The sequence below is a fragment of the Drosophila teissieri genome, unplaced genomic scaffold (genome assembly GCF_016746235.2).
Source record: "Drosophila teissieri strain GT53w unplaced genomic scaffold, Prin_Dtei_1.1 Segkk65_quiver_pilon_scaf, whole genome shotgun sequence".
NCBI lineage: Eukaryota > Metazoa > Arthropoda > Insecta > Diptera > Drosophilidae > Drosophila > Drosophila teissieri.
In genome coordinates this window covers 57,306-81,106 of record NW_025225025.1, presented here as the reverse complement: position 1 = coordinate 81,106, position 23,801 = coordinate 57,306, and the positions used below count along the sequence as shown (strand labels likewise).

Below are 23,801 nucleotides of genomic sequence, written 5' to 3'. Positions count from 1 at the left end.
ATCATGCCACCACCTAGCTGCATGCTCTTAATGAACTGGGCTTTTCTTCGAATAGTTGTCACATCATCGTATGATATCCACTGGTTGCCACTGTATGCATAGGATCCGAATATTCCTTCTTTATCCCTCACAACTTCCCAGTCGCCGTTACCGACTTTTTCGCAGATTTCATAGTATGCCAAAAATCCATTTGCTCGAGTAAAGGTTCCTGCCTTGCCCGGACCCACTGTTTTATCATTTAGGGACCGGCGATTTTGGTCAGCCAGCGTGAACGTCTGACCGTACATTGGCATTCCCATAATCAGCTTTTCCCTCGGAATACCCCGTTCCAACCAGTAGTAGATGCTGAAGTTTCCATTAAGATTTAAGTTTGCGTCGTCACCCACTTTGTGAAAGAGCGGGGATGCTTGGCCAGTCCGCATAACCCAGTGCCCGTGAAAGTCGTACGTCATGACGGCCATCCAGTCAAAGTGTGGAGATAGCTCAGACACGTTGTATCCGGCATCAATAACCATTTTACTGGGCGAGACTGCTGCCGAAAGAATAAGGCCTTTTGCCTTAAAGGCTTGCGACAGTTCCTTGACAAGAGCAACAAATCCTTCTTTTTCCGCGGGATTACCTTTGTCACAGTCCACTTGCCAGCACACCGGGAACTCCCAGGCTAGGTCCAGACCCTCAAAACCGTGTTTTTCTAAAAAACTTAACACACTTGCGACAAAGTGCCTCCTGGACTGTGGATTAAGTACAAGGCGTGCGTACTTGCTGCCCATCGAGTCCTTCCATCCACCGATGGCTAACATGACTCGAAGCCCTCTTTGCTTGTATTTTACAACACGCTCATAGTAACGGCTGTCAATATCGGTCCAGGAGTCATCCGTTTTAATGGTTAACGAGTTGCTATCAAGCACCGCGAAGCCGTATATGATGTGGGTGCACAAGTTGGCTTCTATATCCTCAGGCACATACTTGCCGTGGGACTGGCGATACCATGCCCAGTTCATAAAGTAGCAAACTATTTTGTATGCATTATTGGTAATTGGAGGCTCTGTGATGGCGCTTGTAGGACTGGAGCGATTTATCGCTGGCACCAGAGTTCTCTGGTCTGTTTGCAATGAGCATTGGACATTGGTAGGCCAGTCGCAGTAGTTTTTATTCCATTGAAGTCCCACAGGGCAGCTGAAAAAATAAATCGATAAATACAAGATAAGTTTCATTCTTTATATTTGTTACTCTATGAAGCAAACGGTTAATGAGATAAAAACCAGTTTTTTTTTATAAAGATCTTTGCATAATATGATTTTAAACATATACAGACACCAAGTCACTGTTTCCCGAATACGTTTATTGCTCAACGTTTTTTTAAAAAGTTAACAGGTTAAAACATTTTTTAGCGTCGGACAGAATTTAAAGCTAAGGGCGTTAAAGTTGTTTAAAGCATGCTTTTATTTATTCTATCAAATCTTAAATTCACACTTAAGTAGCAGTAACAACTTAGTGTCTCTAATAGTTGCGTTGTTGGCGGGTTTGGTTAGGATTCCGGGGTAGACCCATGGCCAGATGTTTCTGATGAAGAGTTAGTTATTTGTGGTAGGTTGCTTGAATATGACTGTCGTTTCAAATATACCGTAGTGCCCCAAAAATACTTCTCAGGACTTTGGATTAATGTTGATGTTACTGCTACTCGCGTAGATTTGTAAACAGGAAGTTCAAGCAGAAGGGGGATATTTATAAGCAAATAGAGGCTATAAGCCTTTAGTTTTATGTATGTAATGTAAGTCAGTGATGGTGATGGGTGATGGACAAGGGGACTAACATGTAGTTTCAAGCTTGCTAGAAGAACACCCGGAAGTGCGACTATACTCTCCACGCGAGGGCGGCTGGAAACAGGTCCCCTGGCAGGGTTATGTCCCTGCCAGAGGATGCTGGCAAATGGTAGTCGGGCGTCCCGGTTCGGACTAAGATGTCACTCGACCCGTGCCGAAAGTCAGCCTGGCTGAGGGCCCGGGTCACAAAATAGCTCAGTCTCAAACGGAAAGCTCAGGGTACCTGGCGACCCCCTGTTCTAAGAAGCCTTACCCGGGCGTCGCGGATCTCCGCCCGGTTGGACCCTCCGCAACTCGTGGGAATCGCATGGAGTCGATAAACATAAATAAAAAGGAGTCAGGATCTCTCAAAAAACCTACTCAAACGGCAGTGACGACGGAGTCTGGCCGTACAAACTTCAAGGCAGCGAAGTCGGCGAGTGAGCCCACCTGCCTGGCCACCACCACGGGATCGGTTCGGGTGAACCCCGCCTTAAGTCTGAGGCGACTGAGTGCAAGCCGCCCAAAGCCGTCGCCATGGGAACATCTCCAGGCCCTAGTGCCATGATGCCCCCTTCAGGCGCAGCCAAGGACGGCAAGCACTCAGTGGCAACCGGTAACGGTAAATACACCTACGCAGAGATACGCAGGGCAAATCCCACGCAGCCAGAAGAGATCGAAATCGGCTCCTTCTGCTGAATGGATGAAGAAGGTGGAATGGGCAAGATCCGTATTGACAAACTTCGGCAAGGAAGCCCCCAAGCCACCCAAGCCCACAGATAACAGAAAGCCCACACAAAAACTTCGGGCTTAGCTCGGTGACCATAAAGGTCTATAAATCGGACTCCGCTAAGGAGGATCAGGAAGGCGGTGGAGGAGTGATCGCGGAAATTGCCTCGGAGATCGAGGCATCGGAAGCCGAGGACGGCTACTCGACCGGTGCTTCTCGCATCATCTTTACACGAGATGACACAACAATTCGTAATCAGCCTTATATGGGTACCCGGACACAGGGACATAGAAGGCAACTCCATCGCAGATGAACTAGCTCGAGAAGGCACTACCGCGCCACTCATACAAGAGATGGAGGGCATGAGTATGCCTTTAGCGACATGTAAACTACTACTTAGGAAAAACCTAAACCGAAACAAACAGAGGATATGGGAAAATACCACGCCAAATATGGCCAAAAATAAACTCAAAAAGAACGTCAAAACTCTTAAGGTTGTCCAGAGCAAACCTCAGCACTGCTATGAGAGTCATCACAGGGCATTGGTTGATAGACACCCATGCCAGAAGACTAAATGCCCCGTATAATGATTTCTGCCGTAGCTGTAGGGACGAAGAAATGGAAGAAACGGTAGAGCATCTACTATGCCACTGCCCAGCACTGCAAGCGAAAAGACTTGCTCAACTAGGCTGCAGATTCCTGATAGACACGTCCGACCCATCCGACACCGATCCCCATCGGATACAACAATTCACCAGCGCCTCTGGCTGGGGAAACTGCTAACTTCACACGAACCTCGACGGGTAAAAAGGGGAAAACACACACGGTATCACAATGGACCTCTAATGGTCTAAGTGCGTCGAATAACCGACGGCCGTTAAAACCTAACCTAATGTAAGTCGACTGTCTAGGTGGACGCCAAGGTACGTTCTATCGATGGCTTGTAATATTTGCATGTTATTCAGGGTTAGTAACGTCATGAAATATCCTACTGCAGTATTCCCGATTTCCAAATGCCGTTCGGTTTTCTGTAATCTTGCTGTATAGTTCTATAGTGAAAAGCATAGTATTCTGCGCACTTAAAAAGGCGAGTAAACCCGTTAAAGCCTTTTTTAAGACACGAGAATAAGATCATTGGTCTGTAAGAAGCGGGTATTGCATTAATATAATTGCCAGAAAAATGTCAAAATTCTTGTTCGCGATGTCACTTGCTGAGTTACGGTTATCTGATAGTCGGGAAACTCAACTATAGCGTTCTCTCTTGTTTTCATTTTGAAGACAGCGCCTAGTGACTTTTTGGATTTTAATGGGTCTGAACTGGTATGTAACCCGCTAAGACTATACGCGATTTTACATTTATTAGATTGCGAGAATAATTTTTGGTCACTATCGAGAAGCTTTTTATAATCTGACTGACTGCCTGGTCGTTAGTGGGGTGGCAAACGAAAGATTTAATGATGATCAACCTGATTTTGCAAATAAAACTTCTGGAGTCGTTTATGATTCAGTATTCTGTAATTTTTCAATCGGGACGTTGACGCACGTTGCATTCAACTTTTCAGATCCTTGTTACGGTTCAGCCTTTGTACAGTGCACTGTGGTTTCCTCCAGTTTCCACACTTTATAATATTAAGGTTCTTCTTATTAGCAGAGCACGGTTTTGCGTCTCGGTGTGTCCACGAGCTACACAGGCTTAGAGTGCAGTAAAACCTGATAGACATACTCCTGGAAATTTGATAACAGCACTGGCCGAATCGCTTGTGCGGATCTTTACGGCAATTTTACTATTCCAGAAGTATTGCAGCTTGTATATCGAGTGAACGTCGTATTTTTTATAAGGTTGTTAGCTGCTACAAGCTCGACCTTAAAGAATTTTTTTTTTTTGATACATTATGTTACTTACAGTTTTTGCAGAAAATGCAATATGCCTCTGTGATTTCACTGGGATTCACACCAAGTTGCATACCTTTCAGAACAACGTGCAAGCCAGTGCTGCTTTTAAGATAGTAAGTGTACAACATTATTTCGAACCATCTAGGTATTTATTGATTGCTTCGATCACTGTCTTCCTTTTGGCGTGCAATCGGTTTCCTTACAGTTCCTTTTCAAGGTGTAATTACATTTAAGTTATCTTTTCCGCTCAGCTCTAAAATGTTTGAGGTCTTCTCCCGAATCAGTAAGGCGGCAACAACTATCGTAAAGCTGTTGATCCTACGATAAAAACTAGAATCTATTTTTGTTTAGTATCTCAACGCTTATAATAGGACGTATAATCTTACAATCTTATATGCATTACCAGAATCTTATGTTTAATTCCAAATTGTTATGATTTAGCGAGATTTTGGCTTTCATACAGATGCGTTAGCTATATTGACTTCTGCTGGATGAAGAATTTAAATTTAGAGCCAGACAAGCTTTCTTATGTTTGTTACTTTATAGAAATCCGGTACTCTTTCTTACCGTAGACAAAAACTTTAAAAAATGATATGGTTGATAAATAAAACACTCAACTTTCAAAGCCGTTGCCTGTAGAATTAAAGGTAAAATGACCACTTGGCGTGTCAATCTGGACATATATGTTTGGCCTTTCGTACGAACAGCGAGATCTTAGGAACTATAACGGAAGAGTTGAGACTAGGCATGCGTGCCCTACTGTAGCCCAAAAATCTATCACAACCAAAGCTATGAATAATGATTTAATATTTTTAATGTCATTATTCTGAAAATTTTGTCGATATTAAAAAAAAATTATGGCGACAATGGTAAAAATGGAATCTGTAAGATCTTTAAAGTTTAAATATGAATATTATTCCTATAACCGATGAAATGTATGCACTTGAAACACTGAAACTAGTGACAATTTATATACCGTTACTCGTAGAGTAAAAGGGTATACTAGATTCGTTGAAAAGTATGTAACAGGCAGAAGGAAGCGTTTCCGACCACATAAAGTATATATATTCTTGATCAGGATCAATAGCCGAGTCGATTCACATTTTTGTTCGTCTTGTAAATTTATCTCAATATACCAAAAATCTTTTTGCCACGCCCACTCTAACGCCCACAAACCGCCAAAAACAGTCAGTGTTGTAATTTCTCTTCGCTCTTTCACTAGCTGAGTAACGGGTATCAGATAGTCGGGGAACCGGACTATAGCGTTCTCTCTTGTTTTATCTTAAATTGGATATATAAAACCTACTTAAACATAATTTAATAAGGGCCTGGCAGTCGGAGAAATATGTTAGTTTATTTATTTAATATCATCTTATCTTAATTATCGCTAATTAATAATTTGTTATACAATATTAAATATTTAAACCTTTATACCGGTGCTGGCTAAATAGTGGAAGTGGATAAATGATAAATTATTTTAATGACTTCAAAGAAAACCGTCGTATTTTTTCTGCTCCCCAAATTCTTTTGTCAAAACCAGCGGTAGTTTTTAATAAATTCATTAATAATTCTAATTTGAACACAAAACAATTAAAACTCAGTTCACTTTGCGAGTGAATCGCTTTTGATTTGTGCACATTTTCATACAAATTAATGGATCCCCCTTTATACCCGTTACTCGAAGAGTAAAAGGGTATACTAGATTCGTTGAAAAATATATAACAGGCAGAAGGAAGCGTTTCCGACCATATAAAGTATATATATTCTTGATCAGGATCAATAGCCGAGTCGATCTGGTCATGTCCGTCTGTCTGTCCGTATGAACGTCGAGATCTCAGGATCTATAAAAGCTAGAAAGTTGAGACTCAGCATGCAAACTCCAGAGACATAGACGCATCGCAAGTTTGTCGATTCATGTTGCCACGCCCACTTTAACGCCCACAAACCGCCCAATACTGCTACGCCCACAATTTGAAGAATGTTTTGATATTGCATTGCATTTTCTTATTAGTATTGTACATTTCTAGCGATCTGCAGAAAAACTTTTTGCCACGCCCACCCTAACGCCCACAAACCGCCCAAAACTGCCACGCCCACACTTATGAAATATGTTTTGATATTTTTACATTTTCTATTAGTATTGTCAATTTCTATCGATCTGCAGAAAAACTTTTTTCCACGCCCACGCTAACGCTCACGAACCGCCCAAAACTACCACGCCCATACTTTTGGAAAATGTTTCGAAATTTTTCACTGTTTTGTTCGTCTTGTAAATTTAACTCTATATACCAAAAATCTTTTTGCCACGCCCACTCTAATGCCGACAAAACGTTAAAAACGGTCAGTGTTAAAATTTCTCTTCGCACTTTCACTAGCTGAATAACGGGTATCAGATAGTTGGGATCTCGACTATAGCGTTCTCTCTTGTTTTTTTTGTCTTTGTGTACTTTTTACTATTGAGTTCGGACTACCGGCACAAGTTGGCTTTGAAAATATATAATATACAGTGCCAAAACACCATAGTGGTTTCACCGAAGAAAAAAACATACAACTAGTAGTTCTATTCCTTCCTTATCAAATAAGCTATCCGATAGGAACCAATTGGTACTTGTAGGTGATTTTGACTTTGCAGAATTAGAATTTTTACAGTTCCCCCATATACGGAAGGAGTCCTTTGTAATCCCTCTCCATATAAAAGGTAACAAATGTAGATGCAAGCGATTACAGACAAATCTCTAAGGTGTCGGGTATACCTAAGCTTTTGGAAAATAGCAAATATCCAGGATATATATCCTTCATATAGTAAGAAGAGCTCCATTCAGCCTGTACATACTTTTAGTAAAATCTCATATACCCCTTTAACTAAAATCATGACATTTAATATAACATAACATTTATAATTATTTCACATAACACGATACTAGCTGCAAAGTAAGAAAAGACGTTTAAAATCTCCCACATTTTTAATCTATAAAGCTACGGAGAAACAATTTAGAGAGAATCACTTTATTCACTTGTCCTAACTCGCACACTATATCAATATCATATAAACGACCTAAGACAGACCATACTGACTTGTGCAAAACGAACAAAGACAAAAAGGCAATAGAATTAGTACTGCGTGAAAGGGTTTGCAGGTTTCCAGCGAAAACTTGGAAAATAATATAATATAAAAGACAACATAAAACAAGAATAGAGAAATAGTTAGTTAGTAAGTATAGAAAAAATCAGAGAAAACCCGTTAGCTATTGGAGGGCGAACAATAATTTTTTTGGCATATTTATCAAATTATGAAAAAAAAAAAGAAATAAATGAAAAATAAAATGGCAAGTTGTTTGGCAAATCGGTAGAAATTACGAGACTAATACACAACGAAAAATATCAAAGCATTTTCCAAATATGTGGGTATGGCAGTTTTGGGCGGTTGTGGGCGTTAGAGTGAACGTGGCAATATGGGTCAAAAAACTTGCCCTGCGTCTATGTCTCTGTAATCTGCATGTTTAATCTCTAATTCCCAACTTTAAGTTCTCGAGTCACAGCGGTCATACAGACAAACCGACAGCCCGGCGGACAGACGAATTTACTACGGCGGAAACGCTTCTTCTAAAATGTTACATACATTTTTCTTCTTAACAAAGTAGAGTCGAATACATACCTACGCTAACTGCTTTCCATGCTCGCATATATAGTACTTAGTGCAATCGTGTTCGTGCGGCAAATAGTTTTTGTTGTTGCATTTGATGGACGTAATTTAAGGTTAAATTTTGCTTAGCAGAATCGAGATTAGGTCCAGGTGGCACATTATGGGGGCCTAAAGGGCGGATTGATGTTTGGTTCTGCGGAAATGGTACGGAATTAGTCTTATTATGTTTAATAATGTTAGAAGTTTCTTACTTTTGTGATTTTGCGTTGTTCAAGCCAACACTCTGGTTGTATACCCCCGAAACCTCTGAGAACGCGATTAATAGCTTTAAGCAAGGGATAGACTCGCATCCGCAGACATTTTTGAAGTCGTCTAAGTCTAGGGCCCATATCATAGCTCCGCCTAGACCCATTGCCTTGATGTACTCGCTTTTATGCCGGATCATGGGTACATCATCGAATGAAACCCACTGATCCCCATGATATGCGAAGGGTCCCATACGACCCTTGTTATCCTTAACAACGTTCCACCTATGATGTCGAATTTTTAAACATATTTCATAGAATGCCAAAAATCCTCTGGCTCTTGTTGGCCTCTCCAGCTTCACCACCGCCATAGTGGGAGCATTTAATTGGTGGTTAGTAGTCTCAGCCAGAGAGAATGACTGGCCGTACAGAGGCATTCCCATTACTAATTTTCCCCCGCTCAGCTCCCTTCGATATCCAGTAGTTCATCGAAAAATTGGCGTTAAAATTCACTGTTCCGTCAGGGTGGGCATACATGGAGCTACGTGACCAGTCTTCTTATCCCACTGACGTGGTAATCATAGCCATCACAGATATCCAAGAAAAGTAATGAGAAAGCTCCGCAACGTCGTATCCAGCATCGATGACCTTCTTGTTAGGGGACACGGCAGCCGACAGAATTAATCCCTTGGGCTGGAAGACATAAAAAAGCTCCCGCACCAAAGCTGTGAATCCATTCCTCTCGTCTGCCGTCCCTTTTTTGCAATCCACTTGCCAGCAAACGGGATACTCCCAATCCAGGTCCAGGCCGTCGAAATTATATTCTTCTATAAAATTCAGGACATTGCGAATGAACCGAGATCTTGCCTCTGGATTCTTTACAAGTCGGGAGTACTTATCGCCAGCAGAATCATTCCAACCACCAATTGCCACAGTTACCTTAGCGCCCTTTTTTCGATAAGCCACAATCCGCTCATAAAACTTGTTGTCTAGGTCTGCCCAAGAGTCATGAGGCTGAATCGTCAGTTTTTCCTGACTCAACACGGCGAAGCCATAAATTATGTGGGTGCACAATCGGCCATCAATATCTTCCGGCAGGAACTTACCACCACTTTGTCGTACCACGCCCAATTGGTAAAGTAGCAAACGATCTTAAAATTTCGAGGCCAAATCAGTGGCTTCTATGTTTTCCACCTCAATGACGTTGTTTGGGTCGACTATATCTTCTTGAAGAGGCTCTAAGAGTTCATGTTCTTTTTCATTGCTGGTCTGCATCACAGCTTCAATAGACTGCACTTCGAGATCCTCTCCGCCAGACTCAAGGTCCTCTCCTTCAATGCCTGGGTACTCTATAGAAGTCGATTCGATAGGAACTAAGTCATCTATAAGAATTTAGTGACGCTGAAACTGAAACAGTTTACTATTTAACTTACGCGAAATTTCACTAGGCGGATCCTCAAGCACTTTGTGGATTTCACTTAGCAAAGGATGCACGCCATTTCCACACCGATTACGGAAGTCATCCAGATCGAGGGCCCACACCATTCCCCCGCCCAGGTTCAATGATCTTACCAGAAGTGCTTTTTTCCGGACCATATCTGGGCTATCGTATGACACCCACTGAGATCCCTTGTAAGCATAAGGTCCTATGCGTCCAAATTCATCATGCACCACCTGCCAGCCTAGACGATTAACTCGTTCGCAGATCTGATATAAAGCAGTAAAAAGAATATATTGCAATTCTAACTATACACAATTAAAAAATTCACAAAAAATTATCATTTAAATATTCAAATGACAAGAACAATTATTTTTAGTATTCTACCCATAGGATGCCCGTTATTAGTGGATGTGCGAAGAGAAATTTCAACACTTGACCGTTTTTGGCGGTTTGTGGGCGTTAAACTGGGCGTTGTAAAAAGATTTTTGGTAAATCCTGAGAAATTTACAAGAATAAATGTGAAAAAATATCAAAACATTTTTCAAAACTGTAGGTGTGCCAGATTTGAGGGGTTTGTGGGCGTTAGGGTGGGTGTGGCAAAAAGTTGTTCTGCAGATCGATAAAAAATTAACAATACTAATAAGAAAATGAAATCAGAACATTTTTCAAAAGTGTAGGCGTGGTAGTTTTGGGCGATTTGTGGGCGTTAGAGTGGGTGTGGCAACATGAACCGACAAACTTGTGCTGCGTCTATGTCACTGGAATCTGCATGCTGTATCTCAACTTTTCAGCTTATATAGTTCCTGAGATCTTAACGTGCATACAAACAGACAGACGGACGGACATGGCCAGATCGACTCGGCTATTGGTTGTGATCAAGAATATAAATACTTTCTATGGTCGTCAACGCTTCCTTCTGCCAGTTACATACTTTTCAACGAATCTTGTACTTTTAACTTTTTTTTTAACCTTTTACTAAAATCAGATAGAAGGTCAAACGGAAGGACGAACTTGACCAGACCAGTAATCTTCATTAAAAATATATATAATTTATAGGGTGGAAAACTCAGAGTATATTGGTAATAGTGTTACCATGTTTAATGCCAAAATTCATTTGCGCCGTGGTTCGCGGCACGCAGGGCACATGCTTTAAAAGCACAGTCAGAAAACGACGACCAAAGCCAAACTCCATATCTCCTCACCACCAGTCCCGAGTGGCAGTGGCAGTACCTACTCAGTACACAGAAGAGAATTCCACAGCAAAAAAATCATCCCAAATTTACTACAAGCAAGAACAAGTCCCTCAAAATTTAAAACTGCAAAGTGTTGATTCTGAAAACGGACGGTCACGAAGGTCGCAAAATAGATCAGAAAATGATCTTTCTGCTTTGTGGGAGAAGAGAGGTGGAGTGGTCCGTCAACAGAAGGAGATTGGACCCAAAAATGATTCCCCGAGCGATGCCGGGATTTATGCAGAAAAAAAAAGATCAGTAAAGGTTTATTTCTAAGAACAGACAGAGGAAATGGGCTGAGTTCATACGGAGCTTCCAGACGTACTTCCTGCCCAGGGTTTTCTTTACTAAACTTGCAGTCGAGCTGAGACAAAGAGAGAAAGGGCTAAAGAACCATTCAAGGACTACCAGGTCGAGCGGCAGACCGTGATAAGGTTCCTGGAATACGAAAAAGAAGTGCTGGAAATTATTAAACTGAGTGACAGACCTACAAATGGAATTGAGGCGCTACTTTGAAGCTCTAATGAGACTGTAAGTGGACTTAAAATACAGCAGTACGACTATGAGTTTGCGAATACACGGCGACCCGGAACTATGCAAAGGAACATACGTGCGAAAATGCGAAGAATGCGCGTGGCTTAAACCGAATCAGCGTCAGGCGGCAGAGCTTGGAAACAACATGTCATTGAACAGCCACGGCAGAAATATTGTAGAAGGCATTTAGGAAACTCATAGTCTCAAGATTTGGAGTGCCGAAAGTGAGGAAATACAAACACACACATAGCGCCAGTTCACCCTAGTCTGAGAACGGTTTCCCAAAGCCCTATGTTCTATGGCCCTACATAAATAATCATTAATTAATCATCAAAATACTCTTGCATATGTTCAATACACCTTTATATAGGAATTTCCGAGAACAGTATGCGTAGATTCGTTGACATAATACGTCTGCTGCAAGGGCAAACTAAAACCAAAACAACGTTTAATACAGTCAGTACGGTCAATAAATGTAACTCTTAACTTTGTTTGATGGTTTTTTTGAGGGTTAAGTATATTATTATCAGTTCGTCGACATGCTTGAACGAGGCGTCAGTTTAACCCAGGGTTTGCCAAAATATATATATTGTTAAATTAAAAATATATAAAAATTAATTATCATAATAAATATGCTTATACTTCTTTATTATATGGTTTCAGTATGGGCGCCAGCTTCTTGTGCTTACTTTTAGTAAGACGTTTTAAACTTGAGGCTTGCCTGTCATATCAAAATCGCAAAACTTACACTTTTTTCTCCATCAAATACAGAAGTTCGGAGCATTTTGTTATAACATTACTTCCGCGCAAAAAGCAATATCGTAAAAAAAAAGATTTTGACAACCGGTAGAATCTTAATTCCTACAGAAATTAACATAAAATCAAGAGAGAAGGCTATTGTCGAGTTCTCCGACTTTCAGATACCAGTTACTCAGATAGTGGAAGTGCGAAGGAGAAATTTCAACTCTGACAGTTTTTTTTAGTTTTTCAGTTAGCGTGGGCGTGGCAAAATGAGTTTTAGCAAAGAGGAATTTACAAGACTAACAAAAATAGGAAAAAATACCAAAACATTTTTCAAAAGTGTGTGCGTGGCAGTTTTGGGCGGTTTGTGGGCGTTAGGGTGAGCGTTGCAAAAAGTTGTGAGCGTTTTGTGGGCTTGGCAACATCAGCAAGCATTCTTGCGCCTTTGGCTCTGGAATCTTAATTTAACTATCAAGCTTTTATAGTGCCTGCAATTTAATTGTTAGAAAAACATCTGCTTGAGTAAATTCATCTGAGAACTGCCTTTCGTAAAACGGGAAGCTACAGCCCCTGCTTTATCTGGCCCACCGAAAAAATTTCAAAGAACGAATCTATTCTTATAAACATATCTGTTTATCTCGTTTTTGGGGATGGAAGAAGAATGCATCTGCCTATTTTATATTTGTAGGCACACTCAAACCGCTGGTGTTCACCGTTCGATCCGGATTATGGCCAGAAATATTTTTCAGGAAGCAATATTCGGGCGACAATTGAGTTGTAGCTACTACCTTTACTTTAGAGATACAACTCAAACCCCTAACGCTTTAATTGACTACACATAAAAGCTTAGGCATGCCGAGGTCTCTTTAATGGTTACAAAAAGTACATCACCATCAAGGAGCTGATGAAATTAATTCATAATGACATTGCTCAACAAATTGAAAACTTTGTGTTACCACACATCACCCGGCTCATCAGTCGGATTCAGCAAATTTTCAAAACCCGAGATATATTAGAGAAATGGATTGATGGCTACTGCCAATCCAAGCCCCGTTAAAGGCAGAAGGCACAATTATTCAGAACAATAAACTTGGATGAATTGTTGGCAAAAACATTTCCTCGAAACAAGAACTGAGAAATGGACACACAATCTGAAAGATTTCGCCTCATAAAAATTTGCCTAGAGAAACAGGAACCAAAGTGGAACCATTTCATAGGAAGCAGAGGCGAATTTATTTTCAAATTTGTTATTATTATTATTATTATTATAGAGAATATATATGTTTTAGCTGGGGCATCACAGAAAACTGTTTCCGGAAAAACTTCATTGCAAAACTTAATAAAGGTAATAAAACTACATATTGTATGCTGGACCCACTGGCCACAGAAGCTATTTACAATTTTGCTTCGATCCCATGTTAACTGCGGACTTGATCCATGACCATCTGTGCGCCTGTCCATCCGTCTGTCCGTCCATATGAACGTCGAGATCTCAGGAGCTATAAAACTAGAAAATTGAGATTCAGCATGCAAACTCCAGAGACATAGAAACAGGGCAAGTTTGTAGATTCATGTTGCCACGCCCACTCTAACACCCACAAACCGCCCAAAACTGCCACGCCCACACTTTTCAAAAAAGTTTTGATATTTTTTCATTTTTGTATTAGTCTTGTAAATTTCTATCGATTTGTCAAAAACCTTTTTGCCACGCCACAAACCGCCAAAAAACTGTCAGTATTAAAGACTCTCCTTCGCACTTCAAATAGCTGAGTAACGGGTATGAGATCGTCGGGGAACTCGACTATAGCGTTCTTTCTTGTTTTTTTTTTGTGTTTTGGTGTTGTTTTCAGAAACGACTCAACGAATTTTGTTTTCCAATGGCCTCTAGTATGCATTTATCGCTGTATCGAGTATTCACTATACCAACTTCAACATATAGTTGCAGTGCATTTATGTAAACATTAAAGCCTGACCTTAAAACTCGAGTTGCTCGCGAAGTATGATCATTCGGTCACGCCGTATAGTTAAATGTTTGTGTAGTGCAAAAGTTAGCAAATTCCCATGGTCCGAGCACACAAACTCGCATTTATATACATATGTATGTGCAGTCCGGCCGCTCCCTAAAGAAACTCACTTTAATTAAATCACTCCGAACCCTTTACCTTTGAGCAAACATTTCGTACAAAACACATATAATATTGTGAATATAAACAATGCACCAGTATCTTTTGCTGATAGAAGGCAATTTAAATGATCTTGTCTGATATTGATTCTAAAGGCAACTCTAACATTTTTGAAGGCTACTGATGTTAAACAGTTTTTGGCGGTTTTCTTGCTTGTCGCAATTGCACATTCAAAAAAGTATACAATAAGAAAAGCTGAACATCTTTTTCAAACCTGTTTACGTTACAGTTTTTTGCAGATTGTGCGTGTTGGAACGGGAACAAATTATATTTTACGATTTACATAGGAATTAAATAAAATCAAACCATTCTTCAAACGGGCGAAGTGAGCGTGGCAGCGTTTTAAAATCAATTGCACAAGGACTCACTTCGTTGTTGTTAATTACTTTCTTTTTCCTTATTAACTTTTTTGGCTTATCAAAACATCCATCTGCACTCAGCTCCTGCTTAACCGCGCCTAGCTAGCATATACTGAGCAATAGCGCTATCCTTAATAAATTCTTACTCGTAGAGTAAAAGGGCATACTAGATTTGTTGAAAAGTATGTAACATGTAGAAGAAAGGGTTTCCGACCATATAATGAGTATATATTCTTGATCACGATCAACTTTCTAACTTTTGTAACGCTAGAGTCGAGTTTCTGGACTATTAATCAGCTAGTGAAAATGCGAACAAAATTTTAGAAATAGCCAGCGATTCTGAATATATTTGAAGGGTCGAAAACTTACTTCTACCTGTGTCATATTATTCAACAAATATATTATATCCTTTTACCTACGAGTAACGAGTATACAAATTTAAATTCAGAAGCAATTTCGTGGCTAAATCCAAAAATTCTCAAGATCCTAAAAAATGTTTTCGGTAGACAATAATGTTAAAGGTAAAGCTGTCACGTTCAATATTTAAGAAAAAATTAAGTATACATCTTTTTATATTTACTAGTTTTATGCCAACAAAATGTGGAATGCCTAACGGATATCTGATAGTTAAAAAAACGACAATAGCTTTTTTTCTTGTTTTCTTATTATTTAAATTAAGAGGTAAATGTTTTAGAAATTAGGTTACCTCATAGTAAGCAAGAAATCCAGCTGCTCTGGTGAATTCGCCGGCTACACCTGGTCCTGAGGCTTTGGCATTTAAGTCACTGCTGTTGTTATTTTCCAAAGTGAACGACTGGCGTATAGCGGAATACCCATTACTAACTTTTGTGATGGAGCTCCTTTTCTATCCAATAGTTTATGGAAGAGTTCTGCCAAATAAGGAATTAAAAAGTATTTATTTTAAAGTTCCAGTGCTTACCACGTTAAAATGTTCAAAGTCATCATCGGGATGATGATACAGAGGTGCCACATGCCCTGTTTTTTTATCCCAATGCCCATGGAAATCATATGTCATGACAGCGATCCAATCAAAATAGCGAGAGAGCTGGGGAATCTCGTATCCGGCATCAATGATTTTCCTGCTAGGCGATACAGCAGTGGACAACAATAGTCCTCGAGGTCGAAACGCTTCAGACAGCTCCTGTACCCAAGCGGTAAAACCCTCCTTTTCCTCGGTAGACCCTTGTTACACTCCGTTTGCCAGCAGACGGGTACTCCCAGTCTAAATCAAGGCCTCAAATCCGTATTTTTCAATGAACTCGAGGCGTGGCGCACAAAACGGGTCCGGGCCACTGGACTTCGAACTAGGCGACTGTACTTATCACTTGCGAATCGTTCCATCCACCAAGTGCTAAGCTCACCTTGATGCCCTTGCTTTTGAGGGTGCTGACCCTCGTATAAAAGTTGTTTTCAACGTCGGCCCAAGAATCATGTGTTCGTAGTATAAGATCGGAATGGTCTAACACTGCAAACCCATAAATTATGTGAGTGCACAGATCCGTGTTTATGTCGTCTGGAGTAAAGCGACCTATTCCTTTGCCGGTACCACGCCCAATTCGTAAAGTAGCAAATAACTTTGTAATAACTATCAAGAGGTTTAGGGACGGGTTTTTCTGTGGGGTACGTTGGATGCGTAAAATTAGAAGGCTTTGAGGTATCGTTCATCTCTGCCCTCCGCTGCTCTCACCTTCTTCGGATTGCATTTTGCAGCTGCAGGCCAGTCGCAGTTCCCAATAACTTCATTATAGTGCAGCCCAGGTGGACAGTCATTAGCCTGTAGGCGATTCCATAGGCAGAAGAGATATTTCGAACAGTTTCCCGGATAGGGTACTCGCTTTTCGCCATTGCACGGGTCCTCTTCGTTGGCGCTATTCGATTGGATTATTTTTAAATATTTTTGGCTTGTAACGCACTGTACGTTCTCAGGCCAGTCACAAAGCTTTTTGATGCCGTCCAATGCAAGTCTCCGCCACATTCACTGGGTACTAGTGCTTTATTAACGCAGATGTAATATTTCCTGCAGTTTCTGTGGGGGTAGTACTCCCCTTCATTGCACTCCAATATAGTTGGACGCAGATATTGCGGTCCGTTTGAGGTGTTACTGACGGGATGATGCACGGAAGTCGCTGACGGGTTCTTATCAGTCGTCTCCGGCTTTTTAGACGTTTGAATCGGGTTTGGATAAGAAGTGCTTAGGTGTTGATCGAGCTTAAGTGAGCATTGGGCGGATGACGGCCAGTCACATCCTTTTGCCTCGTTGTTCCAGTGAAGACCGCCTGGACAAAACTGTTGCCGTAACTCTCCAGCAATAATACAGTGATAGTAAGCGTTACAATTATTTGAGTCAGCGTAGAACTCGCCGCTTTTGCAATTCGATGCCTGTACCACTGGGTAAACACTGCTGGAACGGGAATTGTAGTATGAGTGGGTCTTGCCGTAGTCATAGTCGGTTCGCGCGGACCTTCTGTAGTTGAACTCCACCAAGGGACGGTACTTGTGGCAGTGGTGCTTACAGGATTCGGATTTTTGTAGTACTGAACATGAGGCCACTGCTGCCCTCCCAGCTCGGTAAGGAGGTTGTATGATCGTGATTCTGTCCCAATCCTCCAGAATCCTCAGTACTAATTGTTGTCATTAGGGGCGGAATCGGAGGGACCATTAATGTAGGACGTTCGCAGTTGGGATGAGTGGGCGGGTTCGAGTCCAAGCGACCCAATTCTCTGTTAATGGCCTTAAGTAAAGGATAAGATTCACTGCAACATAGGTTTTGGAAGTCATCAAGGTCAACAGTCCAGGCTGCCACTCCGGCAAACTTATTTTTAGCTGCATATCGAGCCTTCTCTTGGACACTGGTTGGATCTTCATATCCCACCCATTGGTCGTTTAGCATAGCATATGGACCGAATTTCAGGTTTAAATCCCGATCACTCTTCCACTTGAACTTTGTTAGGCGCTGACAAATCTCGTAGTAAGCTAACATTCCTGGCTGCTTTGTCAATTCACCGGCCTCTCCAGGTCCAGTGGCTGCCACACCTGGGCCTGAAAGAATTTTCTGCGCGTGTGCCAATGTGAAACTTTGACCGTAAAACGGAATGCTCAATACAAGTTTTTCCCTTTTCGCGCCCATTTTTAGGAGTAACTGCATGGTATAGTTCGTATTGTACTGCGGATACGTGTCCGATGATAAGCCGTAAAGTGGACTCACATGACCCGTTTTCTTTTCCCAAGCTCCGTGGTAATCATAGGTCATTACTGTCATATAGTCTACAATATCTGACAAAGCGGGAAAATCATACCCCTCCATTATAATCTCCTTGTAGCCAGAGATAGCCACTCCCAACTGAAACTTTGGATTTACACTCTGAAACTCGGTGCGCAGTTCACGAAGAAGCTTGGTCAGATTTGGCCTGTCGGTGGCCGGTCCCCTTGAGCAATCGCTCTGCCAGCACTTCGGGTAGTTCCAGTCTAGGTGCAGCCCGCTGAATCCATGACGTAATAAAAAGCTGCTCACACTGGATACAAAAACCCGTCGCGTAAGATTGTCACTAACTAAGCGAGAGTACTTGGAACCGCTAGAATCCGTCCATCCACCCAAGGCGATTAATACAGGTACTCCTAGCGATGTCACCCGACGGTAGTATTGGTTATCCAAGTCCACCCATGAATCGAATTCTCGAATGGTAAGATGATCGGTATCTAGGGAGGCGAACGAATAGATAATAACAGAGCAGAGATTAGGGTCAATCTGTTCAGGCACAAAATGAGCTTCACCACTTCGGTAAAATGCCCAATTCGACATGTAACAAAGAACTTTTGTAGTCACTTTGAAGTCATTCCTGTTTACCCATCCAAAGCCCCGTAGGACTGCTGGATGTGCAGGTTACTGTGTCCTAATACACCGTAAGACTGCCGCTCTGCGTACCGATCAAGTTTATCGGTGTGCTTAACTGGTTTGATGTTCATAATATTAAGCAACTCCTGATGCGGTGAGCCAGCTCGGTATGACATCGGATACAAGTTGTCTGTGTTTCCAGGTGCAATAAAAGCAGCGTACTTATTGGAAATGGTCCAAGGATCTAAATTTACATGTTGTTTTGACTTTTTGTTTTTCAGGTCTACACCTACAACATCATCGCTTGCACTATTATAATATTTTGTGGAAAATGCCATGTGTTCCAGCCCATCTTCATCATTTGGCAATGACTCTACAGAATCACGTACAAAAGAACGTATATCAGAGTTCTTTCTCAGCTTAGGCGTGTTGCTCAGATATAGCGTTGGAATACTCTCCACAGCACTCCGCAGTGGTAGAAAAGCGTTCCCAAACTCAGGTTTTGCACTGTTACGGACTAGGAGTTTTGCGTTGTTATCCAAAGGGATGCTCTCCACCGCAGAACGAATAAATGCAGGCTTATAATTGGATTCCAAATGGACCTCCCGTTCATCAATGCGAATGTGGGCTCTTACAGCTATTGCAAAGACTACCTGTTACACAATACGGAAAAACAAATGGTTGGCATACATAATGTAAGGGATGCAGGAGATGACTTACCACAAGCATACACAAGGCATTGAGTTGCATTTTGAAACTTTTTATAGGATCTGCGAAAAGAAAATACACCTTACACTTTAGGTACACCTTTTTTTATAAAGACCATTTATACATTGTTTAAATAAAAAACAAGAGAGAACGCTATAGTCGAGTTCCCCGACTATCTGATACCCGTTACTCAGCTATTCGAAGTGCGAAGGCGAGTCTTCAACACTGACAGTTTTTTTCGGTTTGAGGGCGTTAGAGTGGGCGTGGCAAAACGTTTTTTGGCAAATCGATAGAAATTTACAAGTCTAATACAAAAATGAAAAAATATCAAAACATTTTTCAAAAGTGTGGGCGTGGCAGTTTTGGGCGGTTTGTGGGCGTTAGAGTGGGCGTGGCATAAAGTTTTTTGGCAAATCGATAGAAATTTACAAGACTAATACAAAAATGAAAAAATATCAAAACATTTTTCAAAAGTGTGGGCGTGGCAGTTTTATGCGGTTTGTGGGCGTTAGAGTGGGCGTGGCAATCTCAACTTTCTAGCTTTTGTAGTTCCTGAGATCTCGACGTTCATACGGACAGACGGACATGGCCAGATCGACTCGGCTACTGATCCTGATCAAGAATATATATACTTTATATGGTCGGAAACGCTTCCTTCTGCCTGTTACATACTTTTCAACGAATCTAGTATACCCTTTTACTCTACGAGTAACGGGTATAAAAACATTTTGGCCACGATCACTCTAATTCCCACAAAGCGATAAAAATTGCCACGCCCACACATTTGAAAAATGTTTTTATTTTTTTCGTTTTATTATTTGTCTTGCCAAATTCTATAGGTTTATCAATAACAGAAAAAATGGATGTGGATAGGGCACGCTCTCAGAAGAAACCCGAGTAGCATAGAGAGGATGGCACTAGACTAAAACCCCCAAGGAAGCAGGCGAGTAGGAAGGCCAAGAGCAACCTGGAGAAGAACCGCTCACCAAGAACTAGCCCAAATAAACACCACATGGGAAAGTGCAAAACAGACAGCTCAAAATAGAGTTAGATGGAAAGCTCTCGTAGAAGCCCTAAGTTTCCGAGAGGAATAGAAGGAGTTAAAAAAAAACAAAAAAATATATAACATTTAGGCCACGGTCACTCTAATGCCCACAAGCCGTGGTGAAATTTGGCAATTACTTGTTGATATTATCTTGTGCAGGCGACATGATGATTTTTTCCGCAGCATTATTATATAATTGAATAATAAGCTCACATCAACAAGCTAAAGAAACTTTCCAACTTTAACTAACTGAGTGATCGAATAAAATGGTTTAAATGGTTTTGGAAGGGGCTGTGACACAGCTTTTTTACATGATAGGAATTTTGAAATTTGTACTGTCGCTGTGTTCTACTGGAAAACGGAGGTAATGCTCAGTCGTCAACCGATAGAATCAGAAAATGTTTGTGTGGAATTAGAAGATCAGCAGCAGCACAGTCGCAGGGAGGATGAAGTTAGACTCGAAACCATGAATAAATTGGGTCTAAAAATTAAAAACCCGCAGAAAATTTTCGAAAATCTTCACCGCCACGAAAATATCTCACGAAAATATTTGAAATGTGCAAACTCTACGCGAAGACTTGACAAGTGAATAGACCTTTCAACTCTTTTGACCTTTCAAATTAATGCTCACTTCGGACAAGTTTTCAATTGCTTTAACAAAACTATTTAAGTTCTGAAACATATGATCCCCCCAGTCACCGACTAACAGCCGTCGCGCATAGACATCGTCTCATCGCAAATCGCCATTATCTGTAACAACACCACTCGAATTACTTTCACTCACAATTGTGCACAAATAAAGCATATAAAAAAATATCTTCTTAATATATATAAATCTCGTCTCACAATGTTTGTCCTCAATGGACTCCTAAACCACTCAACCGATTACAATAAAATTCGCACACCATGTGCAGTTCGATCCAACTTGAGAGATAGGATAGTTTAAATTCTGGAAAAAGTCAAAAGAAAAGCGGGAAAACCGTTTTTTACATGCAGCGCCATTTCTAAAACATAGGATGTCATTCTTCTCTGCTCATTTTGTTTTATTTAATTCATGAGACAAACTTTATTTGGTTCATAAATAAATTGTAACAGCAGGCATTTGTTTTTGAGGTGGTAAGTTGAACTGTGTTAATTATGTGTATCGTGCATTTGAGGTTAAACTCACCACTTCCACCTTCTTCGACTTCCTCATCCTCCTTCTTCTTCATCAATTAGAAGATACACGAGCCGAACGCAATAAAGCAAGAACACTAAAGCATCAACAATCACGCAGGTTTTCAGAAGAAGGGGGAGGAAGAAGACGAAGAAGGAAGAAGAAAGAGGAAGAAGAAGGAGGAGGATTAAGAAGATGGAAGAGGAAGAAGGAGGAGAAGGATTAAGAAGATGGAGGAGGAAGAAGGAGGATGAAGAAGAAGAAGGAATAAGGAGCATGAAGAAGTCAGAAGAAGAAGGAGGAGGAAGAAGAAGAAGAATGACCCATACAAAATCTCTGGAAGCATTAAACAGAACAATGCAAGATCTACGTCGCAATAAACAAATTTTGGGTGGTGCAATAATATTTTTGTCAGGAGATTTCCGACAAACATTGCCCGTCATTCCACGTGCAACGTTAGCGGATCAGGTCAATGCTTGCTTGAAGTATTATTTCCTGTGGCGATATGTCCAAAAGCACTATGATCAATCTGCAGAACGGTTTTCGAAGCAATTATTAGAAATCGGAAGTGGCAAAGTTCCAAATACAAATGGCTTGATCACTTTGCCAAACAATTTCTATTAAAGGGGAATTAATAGAAAGCGTTTTTCCAAATATAATTCAAAATCACAGAAATCACAATTGGTTGACAGAACGAACAATATTGTCACCAAAAAATGTACATGTCAATGAAATCAATTTTCACATTCAAGAAAAATTGCCAGGCGCACTGATATCATATAAATCTTTTGATAGCGCTATGAAAGAAGATGATGCAGTGAATTATCCAGTTGAATTTTTAAATTCCCTAGAACCGCCTGGTATGCCAACGCATTTTTTGAACTTAAAAATCGGCTCATCAATTATTTTACTACGGAATTTAAATGCACCAAAATTGTGCAATGGCACAAGACTGGTTGTAAAAAAATTGATGCCGAATTTAATTGAAGCCACGATATTGACTGGAAAAGCGAAAGGAGAAATGGTGCTCATACCGCGTATTCCGTTGATACCAACAGACATGCCGTTTGAATTTAAGCGACTGCAATTCCCAGTGCGTCTATCATTTGTCATGTCCATCAATAAGGCACAAGGACAAACGCTTCAAGTATGCGGGTTGAATTTGGAAGAGCCGTGTTTTTCTCATGGGCAGCTATACGTAGCCTGTTCAAGAGTTGGCATTCCGAACTCTTTATTTGTATTCGCGCCAAATGGACAAACGAAAAATATAGTTTATCCAAATGTTTTGGATTGAAAATAACAATTTTCAAATAAAATAAATGACTTTCATATAACAAATTCTTGGAATTTTTCACTAAATTTTAAGACTGCATGCGGCGAAGCGCACAGGGCCAACTAGTAAATATATAAAAACTAAAGTTACACCAAACTAACCAACCATGGCCCCCGGGCCACCTAATCTCGGGGATAACCGCTTTGCAAGCCTCAGCGCTAGCCCCAAAGCAAAAAAAAGAGACAAAATACAATGAATTTTATTGAAGAATTCCCTGACCTCCCAGTGCCAACTCAAAAATTAACTCCACAAATAAAGATAAACAAATCACCGAATTCTCCTGTTTCGCTGTTGACCGCACTCTTCGCATCATCAGCAAAGACATAATAAAAAAAAACCCCTTACACGACGGTAGTCTACTTATGCTAGTCAAAAACAAGCAAACCGCTGACACATTCATCAACACAAAAATTCTATCCGGCATATGCGGCATCGAATGCACCCTACACGACTCACTCAACTTTATAAAAGGAACAATCTACGCCCCATACCTTATAAACGTCCCCGAGGAAGAAATAGTTGCCAAATTGAAACACCAGAATGTACACTCTGTTTTCAAATTCGCCCGAATGATTGATGATAAACCAAAGCCTACCGGTGTGGTGCTTATTACCTTCGATCTTTACACCCTACCAACCAAATTGGACGTCACCTGGCACACTGTCAAAGTGCGCGGATACATTCCAAACCCAATGAGGTGCAAAAATGGCCAAATTCTAGGGTACACATCAAAACACTGCAAGAACGCCGCCATGTGCGTCTCCTGCAATCTCCCACGCACATCTACACGCACAAACTGTCACGGCGAACACCCCGCCTCCTCTTCGTCATGCCCAAAATACCAGCAGCAGAGAGTACTCCTCCGCATTAAAACTAAAAAAATGCAGTATGCCAGAATAATAA

General features: G+C 40.9%; 1 pseudogene; it reads right to left on the bottom strand.

Annotated features, from left to right (window-relative positions):
- Positions 1 to 5: 5 nt before the first annotated feature.
- Positions 6 to 23,801, bottom strand: part of LOC122625749 — a 36,020-nt pseudogene continuing 12,224 nt past the window's right edge.